Source organism: Anas platyrhynchos, chromosome 1, assembly GCF_047663525.1.
Source record: "Anas platyrhynchos isolate ZD024472 breed Pekin duck chromosome 1, IASCAAS_PekinDuck_T2T, whole genome shotgun sequence".
NCBI classification, from domain to species: Eukaryota; Metazoa; Chordata; class Aves; order Anseriformes; family Anatidae; genus Anas; species Anas platyrhynchos.
In genome coordinates, this window is record NC_092587.1 from 47,472,976 (window position 1) to 47,485,040 (window position 12,065).

The 12,065-nt window shown below is 42.4% G+C and overlaps 1 protein-coding gene and 1 long non-coding RNA gene across 6 annotated transcripts in view; both read right to left on the reverse strand.

Annotated features, from left to right (window-relative positions):
• The window catches only part of LOC119715506 (uncharacterized), a 42,976-nt gene extending 33,169 nt beyond the window's left edge, over window positions 1-9,807 (reverse strand). Inside the window, exon 1 of the long non-coding RNA XR_011808629.1 lies at window positions 6,942-9,807. This is a non-coding gene — a long non-coding RNA (uncharacterized lncRNA). The remainder of the gene's footprint in view (window positions 1-6,941) is intronic.
• Window positions 1-12,065, reverse strand: part of CRADD (CASP2 and RIPK1 domain containing adaptor with death domain) — an 82,487-nt gene that overhangs the window by 61,581 nt on the left and 8,841 nt on the right. The gene's annotated exons all lie outside the window — the stretch shown is intronic.

Below are 12,065 nucleotides of genomic sequence, written 5' to 3' on the forward strand. Positions count from 1 at the left end.
CAGCAAGGGCAGAACTGCAAATGGGCCGCGGTGTTTGACCTGGGGATGGAAACAAGCCGAGACAGCAAGGGTCGGGTGCCTGCCTGAAGCCGGAGTCGGTGCAACACAGAAAGTCCGAGCCACGAGTTTGACAGCAAATATAGGTTAGAAATACACGGGAGGAATTGGTAGAATAGGCCAGGAGAGTTGTTTCAAAGCCCTGGCATGCTGCTTGGAATGATCTTTAATATCCATTTAAAAGAGAATATACGGTGAAAATGCTGCAAATGTTTTAAGAAAACAACCTTCTGCCCGGCGAGCGCTCTGCGGGGCTCTGCTCTGCACTGACACGAGATCAAACCGAAACCAAGGGGGCACCAACAGACAGAGGAAATTTTTTTTGCTTTTTTTGTCCTAAATACCAAAATAAGCTTTCTCGTGCTCCGCAACTTAAATGCGACCATTAACCCTAGGAAGGTAGGGAAGGAATTTTAAATGGCAGAGGTTTTTCTCCTCACCCAGTAATACGGGGATCCTTGCACTTTGCTCAGAAACTAACCAGCCCGACGCCGTGTGGAGGGAGTCACGTTGTTCTTGGTCATCGTGACGAAAAAATACGTATATTCTTCATGATGAATGGGGGAGGACTTGAAAATATTGACCCTCATGGCTAAGAAATGAAAGCCAAGCGTTACCTCCACCCCACGCAGTGGCCAGGCTGCAGGGACTCCCTGGGGTGCCCCGGGAGAGGCAAGGACCTCACACAGGGCCTCCAAAGACCTGGCGTTTCGGGCTCTTGGGCTGGCACCCAGATGAAATTTAGTCATGGTCCAGATCGAGACCAGAGTCTTCCATTTGAATCTCTCTTCAGCAGGCACAACTTCATGTAAACAACCAGCTAAGCCCCATTTTCTCTGGTGACATTGTTTTAGGAACGAGAACAATAGGACGGCATGTGTAACCGCGGCCCATCGCAGCCACCCTTGGGAGCTCGCAGACAGTCACATTAGCTTTCTTACATCGGTTTTGTTGTTGAGTTAAAAGGGGAAATTAATTTTCCAACCATTTTATGGGCAGTCAGCATGTCCTGCAGAAAGATTAAAATGCACGCAGAGTAAATTACAGAATAGTTTAGGAAGTTCAAGGGCCGCAAATCACTTGGTTAAGAAATTCTGAAAAAAATAAAACTGAGTAAAGCAGCAATGGTACTTGCTGATAGAGGAAACTGAACCATATAAAAGAGCAACTATTCCTGAAAAGTCAACTGTGTGGTGTCATTTTTTAAAGCAGTCAAGTCGAGGCAGAACATGGCAATTAATGCGCCAGACGTTACCAGCAGCGAGCCTTATCTCAGTTCCAGGGGAGCAGCACAAGACAAAAACACCTGGATAAGGATAACATCGTGCAGTCAAATCAAAACAGGTTAAATAAAGGAAAATTGAGGTTTTTGCAACTACTGAAACCATGAGCTCAGCTGAACAACTACATATACTTCAGACCATTCTCTTCCAAATGCAATACAAGGGACTGATCACAATCTGCTGAAATGCTAGAAAAACTGATGTAGTTAACACAGATGTCTCCCGTGGTGAGATATGAACGCATGGCACACCTCGGTTTCATCCCAGTGTTAAACTCCCCTCCAGCACTGAAAGGTGTCTTGCAAAAAAACTTTGAATCTTTGGAAAATGCATGCTCTAAAACATCATGCCTCTGCATCCCTGGGCCTAAATGTCTTCAGCATTACACCCATCGGCTGTATCTTCTTTTACGAGTTTTAAACACATACTACTGCAAAAGCTTCAGTGCCTATGAGTACAATGCCTAAAAATGCAAAAATCAAGGCTTTCAAGTTTTTTTTTTTAATTTTTTTTTTTAGTTTTATTTTTATTTATCTACTTCTTAATAAAAAAGGATACCTTTGTTAGGCTTCAAGAAGTCTGGGAGTTTTGTCCCTATTAAAAAGAGCTCTCACTAGTCCTAGTGCCTGGGAGGAACATGAGATGTGACCTAACACTAACTCAGTTTATAGCTCAACTTTTCCCTGTATATTTCACAGGGCACGTCACAAAGTAGACCAGAAATCTAGCACCTTCACCTGAAAATGCATAATTGTAAAAGTCAGCAGGTGATACAATGACTTCTACTTCATAGGTGCGGTTTTTTACATCAATTTAAATAAATTGTTAGCAAATTAAATTATTTTCATCTCACTGTTTAAAGGTCCTATTGTGTATTTTTCTTTACAGCTTACAGTTCAACCACAGAAAAAGCAAATAAACAAACAAACCCACATCATGTAAAGAACAAGTATGCTATAAAAACACATTTCCGAGTTCCCAGAAGTTTGCTGGTTTACAAAATCTTTACTAAAAAATATATTCCACCTGTATGTAGTTCCTGTTTTAGATGGTCCACCAGAAAACAAATACTAAGAAATATGATGAGATAACACAGAATGGACTGGACTGCATACATCAAGAGCACCTTTACCTTAACTTTTCATGATATTCAAAGAGTTGATTTATGTTCAGAATTAAATAAATAATAATAATAATTGAATCTTCAACTTGTAGCAAAAAGAGTTACAATTGGCTTCACCTCCAAACAGCAGTGATCTTTTATAACTCCATTTCAAGACTTCATAATTAAACTACACCAATTACAAGGCTTGGAAGATTAATTGAAACTCTAAAAAACAGCTGTAGACAAAAACCAAATTTCAGCTTTTCCTCTGGCTTTTGTCATGAAGAAAATGAACCTGGAATTAAGTGCTGGTGTATTTTACAATGTAAATATAACACTCACACTTTCTGTACAGGGGCAAAGCTCCAGCTGCTAAGTACTCCTTGTTCAAAGGGCAAGACGCTTTTCTGAGAAGCCTGCTCAGCTGGGTGCTGCCTACAGCGTAACACTCCCAATTTGTACCAAGGAAAAGGAGAAAATGATTTAAAACAATTCTTAAGACAAGCAATTTAGCTTTCTTCCGTATCGAATATAATGCAATCACGCAGATTTCCCCATAAGCCGACGTCAAGAACAGCATCAGATTTGGCTGTTTTTCTTTTTCCTCCCAGCACCAAACATTTCCAGGCAGGCTGGGTGCTCCGCAAGGTAAGAGAATCATGGTCTGCCAGTAGCACCAATTCTCTTGAGCCAACTCTTTTCATCTACTTAACCACGTTAATTTCTCACAGGAAACAAACTACTTTTATGTATGTATATTCTGAATTCAAGCTACCAAGAAAGGTGACCCTCTAAAAGCTGAGAACAGCTCTCAACACTTTCTCATAACCTGTAGGCAAAAACAAGTGTGGAGTTGGTAGTAGTTCTGTCAAATAACTACCTCCTCTTTGGCATTCCTCAAGCACCAACCGCCTCTGTGTGCCGACGCCAATCCTTATTTTATAAATCTGGAATGAGGGGGGAAGATTATCTGATAGCACATTTCCCGTATCTTGATCCTAAATCATAGCTTGTTTTGAGTGATTGCGTTCTGCCTCCACCTCCTCTGAGGTAATCCATTTCTGTGTTCCAGACACGGCATATGCACTTTCTTCAGGTACGTGTTGCATTATCACTTTGCATGAAAATAACTATGACTGTGGTGTTAAAAGATAGGACTGTGACTAGCTACTCCCAGTCACATCAAAAGATCAAACTGAGCACTAAAAACCTATGCCTAAAAAGGCAGTCACCGAAAACCCTGGAATGAAACGCTCGTCCCTCAGCTTATGGGGCTTGTGGACATCTGTTCCTGAACACAGTTCTGACCAGCTTGCCCACCTGGGACAAGAATCAGAGGGCTAGATGTGGGAGAAGCCATGGAAATGACTGCATATGACAAAAAGGAGGAAAGAGAGAGACTTGAGGGTCAAGAGATTCAAAAATGCATGAACATAGTGCCCACACAAGGAATCCCTGGCATCCCTTTCCAAAGTCATGTAGGGAACTAGCAGATGCCACCTGGCACCTCTCTGTCTGGAAACAAGACAGCGAAAGGAATCCTACCCCACTGTCTGGATTCTCCCAGTGAAGCTTCCTTCACTGTCATGGGTGTCCAGATTGAGAGAGCCTAGGAAAGGTTAATGGTGAGTTCTTTGACTCAGTGGATATACTGAGCAGCACAGTAAAATCTCAGCCATCCCTCCTTTTTCAGCTAAGACTTCTTGGTAAGGAAGCTTTCTGAGCAGCTACCAGGCTTCCATACGAACAGGAATATTGCTAATAACATAATGCATCCCACAGATGGGAAAAAAAATCAAAGCCTACGTGCCTCTACAGCTCCAAGGTGAGACAAAGATTTGCCTGTCACAAACACAACAAGTTCATAATGTGTGCTCTGCAAGGATAGGAGAGGACTATGATTAAGTCTTGAGAAAGCCCCTTTTTCAAAACCAAGGTACGGAAATACATAAAGCATAGTATCCCGTCATCGGTGAGTGTCTGCTACACAGCTGCAGTGATTTAAAGACGAAGCAGGACTCACAACTGTACTTTAGAATTTATAGCAGATACACTGCAATCTGGAAAAGATAAAAGACCACGATGGCAAGGGCAAGCATGAATGTTACTACTGCAAAAGAAGGACGAACAGCTTTCGTAGTAAAAGGATAGTTTATGGTTATTCTGGCATGGACAATTTTTAACCAAGGAAGAAATGATATCCAAAAACCCAAATGTAATAGTCTACTTGGTGCAACAAAGAAAATAAGCACATTGATAGCAGTTCCCTATGGTGAAGCAAACCAGTCAATTCTCAATACTTTTTCTGTATATTCTGTGTGCCAAGGGAATTTTGTTTGTAACCTCATGATACCAGTGGACTTGGGAGAAAGGACAAGAAATACTCCAAACATCTTACAGAGGCAGAACTTTCAATTCTAAGGAAAGGTCCTAGTAATGACTTCGCTTTTTGATCTTTAAACAAGATGCAATAAAGATGTTCAGTTTGTTCACAGAAATGCTATTGAACTCTTCACTGATATGTATGACCAACATGTTTTTTGTCTCAGAATTAAATCAACTATATATTATAATGGTAACTTATCCGTGAAAGGGCTGTGCATGTGGAAGTAGTGCAATCAGAAGGAAAAAGCTATCCAGAATGAGGAAAAGGCACAAATGACTAGAACTAGGCAAGGACTGTCAAGAAGTGAACTAGAATCAGGCACACATGGAAGTGGTATAGGAACACAGGTGATGTTCCAGCAGATATTACACCCTGCTCATGTGTTAGCTTACTAAATACACCAAATGACTTAATCTTTTCAGAGAGTAACTCTTCATTGATGGCATGGTATTGTAAAGGCTTTTCTTGATGCACAAGATTAAATTGCCAGTCTGAGTAACTGAATGGTGGTAGCCCTAAGGGAGGAAAACAGGCTACAGCAATGACTTGTACAGTCAATAGGAACTGAGCACTAGAAAAAGCAAAAAGCAACACTTCAGGCATGCAACAGGAGAAAAAAAATGTTTATCAGTGCAAAGCCTATAAGCTCACAAACATCAGCTGGTGCTACATCAGAAAGCTAATTAACACCTGGCAGTACAGTCTCTTACCACCTCCCCCTCCTCAACCAGGAATACGGATGTTTTGCAACTGTGTTCCCACTCAGATGCTCCAGGATTAACAGTTATTTGGCCCCAGTTCCAGGACTTCTGGTTAGTGCAATGGTGTTCTCCAGCACTCCTGAGCCGCTTGTGGAAACAGTTCACGATCATCCCACAGACAGTAATGCAAGCCAGTGATGAAGCCTTAAGAGCTCCAAACTTGTCTGGATATGTACATCTCAGACAATGTTGCTGACAGTTTCCCAGAATGAACCCGCAAAGTAAGGACAGTAAGTACAAAAAACAGCATCTGTTTATACATAAACCAGAGGGTTTGCAATTTTACCTGACAGCAAATTATTTAGTACAAGAAGCACTGGTAATGCTGTATCCTGAAGAAATAATTCACAATTTTTCCTCCGTCCATACCAGGAGGAATTAGCTGATCCCAAAGCAGTATTAAGATACGGGCATCCCGTACATTTCCATAGTTGAGGCCTCTGAAGCTTTATGGACAAAAATACCTGATATTTGATAGCATTCCAAATGTTTAAATTGGAAAAAAAAAAAAAAGCTCAAGAAGTGTATGATGGTGAATTTCATCTTGGGGGACACAATCAAAAGGGAAAGACACTGACATGTACACGCAATCAACAAGTTGAAGACCCACGAGGAAGGTCTATGCACAAAAATGAAAGACTAATTCTGACTTCTCTAACATTTACAGATGATTACAGACGTGCAGAGAATCTCAACATATTACCATTGCTCATATTACCAAGATTGATGCAAAAAAAAAAAAAAATCCCGAAATGTTTTCAGCACTTATCAAAAAGGTTTTGGAGAGGAAGTAGTAGTACATTTGGACAGGTAGAACGAGAGGAGAAAAACGCAGTGCACTGCTTTCTTAAGCCCAAAGTAATCCCTGTCAACAAAAATACTCCGTGATACAGAAGGAATGTTACCAAGTGCATGGGCTGTTGAGCAGTGGAAGTGAAAGCTGTTCAATCGTAAGTTCAAGGCTGTAAATCACAGTTCCTTTCTTATCTGGCTTCACAAAACAAACAAGAAGAAATCTTCTAAACTCAAGCCTGGTATGCAAAGAATTTTATAAGAGGGTGCACATACCAGAGGCACAATGAACGCTGCAGTTGACATATAATCACACTCGGAATGCCTCTGATCAGCATTAGCCATGAAAACACCTTGTTGTGCAGCAGGCTAGTGCATGAAACGCAAGTGAACAGCAGGTTTACATGCCAGTTCTTCCTGATATTAGGGAAGGTACCACACTACTGAGATTCACTTTTTCTCTAAATACTTTTATGGTTTTTTTTGTTTGTTTGTTTTTTTCACTATTGTAAGTCACAAATTGATTTTAAAACAAATCCAAAGCAGACACACAATACCTTGTAATATCCCCCTGTACTCTGTGCATCCTTCAGTCACAGTTGCTTTCACTCCTACAGACTGTTTAAGCATCATGGCCGAGTCCTGCAGACGCTTGAAGTAAGATTTGACACAAGTAATCCAGTCAAGGCCAGCAAGCATGCCTACATGCATTCAGGCACGCAAACAAATATCCACAGGATGAGTCTAACAAGAAAATATATTCACTCAAGCCTCTAATTACCTATTACAATTAAACCAACTTTAGCAATACACATTTCCACTAATTGGGATATGGACATCATGTAAAATGACCTTTCAAGTCTTTGTCTTGTGCAAAGCACCAGACCAATGCAGTGCCACGCCAGTAGTTGGCCAACTCAATTTTACCAAAGTATGGAAACAGCCTTTTAATAAAAGGGTAGACATTCGTGCCAAGCAGGTATTAGTGTGTTTTTCTTACCTATATTCCACCTACTGATCATACTGGGAGCTGAAAGAAACCCTAACATGTGTAACAACTTCAAAAAGACAAGTGACGTGTATGCATCTACAGTTTGCATAGGAAAAGAAAGACCATGCACTTACTTAACAAATTAAATGTACAATAATATTGCCATGTAAGAGAACTAGGGTAAGTGCAAAATACAAGCAAGTAGTGATAAATGAATATAGGACTCACAGCGTCAATTCTTCTGGTGTCAGATACAAGGCAGAAGCACGGCACTATCACCAATCCCCTTCTCCCAGGACAGGTCTGAATTATTTCCCTAAAATCCATGTACAATTTCTGGGGAAATTTAGGTGCATTAAGAATGGGGTTCACACAGGCCAGAGCGCCAACTGAGAAGCTGCCTAAAGTAGCCCATAGGAGGAAGGAGGAGCAAGGAGGAGAGGAACTCGAGCCCTGTCCTCTCTCTTCCTGGGGCTTAGATATGTTTCTTTCAACTGCTGGGAAGTGCTTTAGTCTGGTACAAATTCAAGTCTCTCTCTCAAAGTGCCACAAATGTAAGGAAGTTGAAGGGCCCAGTGGTCACATGCAGCAGAGGTGCACTGTGTAGGGAAGTATCTATGAGGCAAGCCACACAGCAGCCTCCCCACAGCAGGGCTGTACGAGTATTCAAGTGTTCCAGCATGGAGCCACAACACGAGGGATCGGAGGCCCCCTCCTTCAAGAGGCACCACCGGGCAAAATGGTGGCACGGGCTCCTCGTCCCACCGCCAGCAGCTGGCGGAGGCTGCTGGGCCTGCAGGTAGTGCAGATAATGCCCAGCAGATGCGGCCCCGCAGGGCAATATAGCTGGAGAAACACCTCACCTTGCCACACCGTGTGCCCCGAGGCGAGCAGCCTCAGGGTGGGAGGCCTGGGACATGCCCTGCATGCCGCAGGGACTCAGGAGGACAGAGCTGCAGTGCCCAGGGACCTGGCTGAGGGCACATCCAGCAGCCCAGCGAGAAGGACTGAAGGCTTCCCATTCTGGGATCCGGGTGCCTGCCAAGTGCTATGTCCCCGTAATCCTGCATTGGGTTCTACAAACAGCCTGCTAGCATTTCTAGCCGTAAGCTCAGGTTGCCTTTAAAACAAGTGCTTTGCAGGTGAACGTGTCAGGCCCCCGGTGAGCACACGAAACAAGGGGATTATGAGAACATTCTGCAACCCTGACCGCAGGAATCACCCGCCGTTCAAGGACAGGAAGAAGAAACTAATCTCTCACGGGATGTGGCATAACTGGATCACAGAGAAATACATGAGTTATTAGTTAAGCAAGAGTGGAGAATGAAGAAAATACCTCTTTGAAGAGCTGACCGAATACTGCCATCAACTCCAGTAAACAGAATCACTCTGGAAGAAATACTTCCTTTACACAGACCTACTAGAAAGTACTGATTTACCTTTTGCTCCAGCTTTCCTTTCTCAGCAGTCAATTGGCTGAGGATCCCCACACCCCTGCTTAAAGGCAGCATCGATGCCCTTTTCGGATGCCCCAGGGCTGGCAAGGACTCCGTTAACCCTTTACCTGTTTGAAGTCACACAAAGCCCTTCCACCCAGCCGTAGCACATGTATTACAGAGATCCAAAACCTGAAACAGGCTGTTCATTAAAAAGCTCAACACATCATTAACTACAAATGAAAGGTAAGACTTTCAAAAGCATCAGCACAGGACTAAAATTGCCTTCTTTAAAGCCAAAGGGAGCTTACCCTTGACCTTGAAGGGTGGAGGGTTGGGTTAACTTTGAGCACTTTTGCAAATCCCAGGCAAGGTGGTGAAACACTAAGATTAAGAAGGCTGCCAAAAGAAGTGGTGTACTAATGGCAATTTATTCCCCTTGACCTGATGCATTAATGCTTATTTCCCGCACACACAAACTGTGTAATATAAATCAAATCAACTCCTCCTCTAAATGTAGATTGGAAGAAACACTGAAGCTTCACTTCAGTTCATAGCACTGTGAAACAGAGATGTTTATCAAACACACGTACAACTTCTTGTCAACATATGAGGGAACGCAAACCTATTTACAGACAAAGAGAGCAGGGAGAAAACTTTAAAAAGAAAATCTGACTGTATAATGGAACAATGGTTCAATGGCTAAAAAAAGCAACAAGACTGGTTTTCTGTTTACACAGACAATTGCCAGATAGATAAAAATTGGCTTTAAAAGTCTTGTGTACAGAATCTTAAATCTAACAAGATAAAGTGCAGCTGCATCCCTCTGAAGTTACAATGAATGCTGCTTGGTTGCTCTAATTCTAATTCACATAAACATATATGACCAAAACCAAGTGAACAAATCTGCGAGGAAAGCTTAGTTAAGTATGGCAAAGCAGGGAGGACTTCAAGATACAACAACCATAAATAATTAACTGTATCTTAGAGAAGCTTTCTGACCTTTGTCATACAAGTGACATTTCCAAGTGAGAAGGAAGTCACATCACTGTTGATCTTCTCAGTCAACAGGCAAAATGCCACAGCACATGGGGTCTGAACTAGTAATAGCTTTTCAGCTGCAGAAGTGACGTTGTTTTGAAGGACGAGACATAGTGTCAGCGTAGGGAGGAGAGCAGCGTATCCACTCCTTCAGTGGAGAGAACATCTCAGTCATCAGTGGTAAGATCACCAGTGTCCTTGATCATCAAGTTATCGGCGGCCCTGATCTAGTCACCAGGAGGCTGGCCCATGACCTTAGAGAAGCCAGGCTTTCCCTGTGAGGCACTAGTTAAATGTTTTTACTGACTCTGGACAGCCATCTAGCCACCAGAAAGCATGCAGGCTAAGGTGGGTGTGTTTGTTTTTCAGTTTCTTCTTAAAAACAGACTTACCAGTCTTATTTTATAAAAGACAATAGATTTCCCCCCACAATGGGACTACCAGGATTATACAAGCGTTTCCAGATAAAGCTCCAAGGCAATTCTGGAGGTGTTAAAATACAAGCTGGACAGCTCTGAAGGAAAATATCCATGAAGAAAAATCTTGTGAAAAGAAGTCTAATAATTCTTAAGAAGGAACTTCTCTCCGTTATTCTGAAGTAAATACTAGTGTGTGCCCATAGACACCAAGAAGCATTAATTAGTATCAACAGAATGCCTATACTGATAACGTAATGCAAAAATAACAGCTACATCTCCATGTTTGTTTGTTGTTTTTTTTTGTTTGTTTGTTTTTAAGTTTATAACTGGCTTTATCAAGCTGTAGGATCAGGCCCTTAGTAGAGCATTTCCCTTCTGTTCTGGAAAACAATGATTATTGTCTGCACAAAGCATTTTCAATGGTTCCCATGCCACATTCTGAGACAAGACCAACAGTGGGAAGCTGGCAATAATTAACAAAAGATTTCAAGGATCATAGAGGACTGCAACTATGCATGGTTTTGGAAATATAAAACGCTGGCATGATTTTATCATACCATGATGCAAGTTAAGGAGGAAAATGGAGAGAGAATTGATTAATTAACTACTGACCACCATCCTTTGAGCCCAGTGGTCCAGCTTTTATCCACTTACCATGCAGTCCACCCATTCAGACTATACTTTCACAACTGGAATGCCAAGAGACCATGTGGAAAGCCTTGGTTAACTCAAATTAAACAAAATCTATTCCTGTCATCCACAGAGGGAGTCATTTTATCAGAAGCTCAGTTGGAAGTTCCCCTTACAGCCAAACCAACCTCCTGCCATGCCTGTTTTTTTTTTTTGTGTGCACATCGGAATGGACTCTTTTCGTGCTTTGAAGACGTTTTCCTTGATGATCAGTCAGGTCTCCTGGGTGCTTTTGTTCTTCAGAACTTTATCGCACAGTGTTCAATTGACTAGTTTCACAAACAAGGTGAAGTCCGTGATCTTTGCTCTGCTACATGCCTTCCTGACTTCTCTCGGGATCTTAAACTTCAGTGCTGTGTGGTAACTGCAGCCAAGACTGACATTAACTAGCAGAGCCCTGAACTGTTGCTCATCTGTGAGTAGCAAGGCCAGCAGAGCACCTCCCTTAGTCCATCTAGGCCACTCATCAATATATTGTTCCTTCTGCACTCGAAAGACCTTCTGCATTGTACTACTGTGTCACATTTCCAGTAAGTATCAGGGTGCTTAAAATTCCCTGAGAACCAGGGACTGCAACAAAAGTGCTCTTTTAAGAAGGCTTCATAGCATATTAGGAAAATTCAATTTGGAAGAGACCTCAGGTCTCACGTCCAACCTCCTGTTCAAAGCAGGGTCAGCTTGAGATCATGCCATGTTGCTCAGCATCCTATCCAGCTGGGTCTTGAAAACCTCCAAGGATGAAGACTGCTCATCTTCTCTGGGTCTCTGTTCCACTTCTTGACTGTCCTTACCATGAAAAAATTTCCCCTCATAGCCAGCCAGAACCTCCCATTTCAACTAACACCCATCATTTCTCATCTTCCCACCACACATTGCTGAGAAGATCCTGCCTCTGTCTTTTCTTGATGTCTTTTCTCTTTGCAGGCATTGGAAGGCTGCTATCAGGTTCCCCCAAAGCTTTCTCTCTTTTTCTCTCACTTTACTAGTGCCCACATGAAAGAATAGCAAAGTCTGATGATTAGACAGGCCTTGGTAATTTCTCTGATATCCCTGATCCAGCCCCTGGGGAAGCAGCAAGCCTCAGAAGTCATCAGGTCTGGTCAG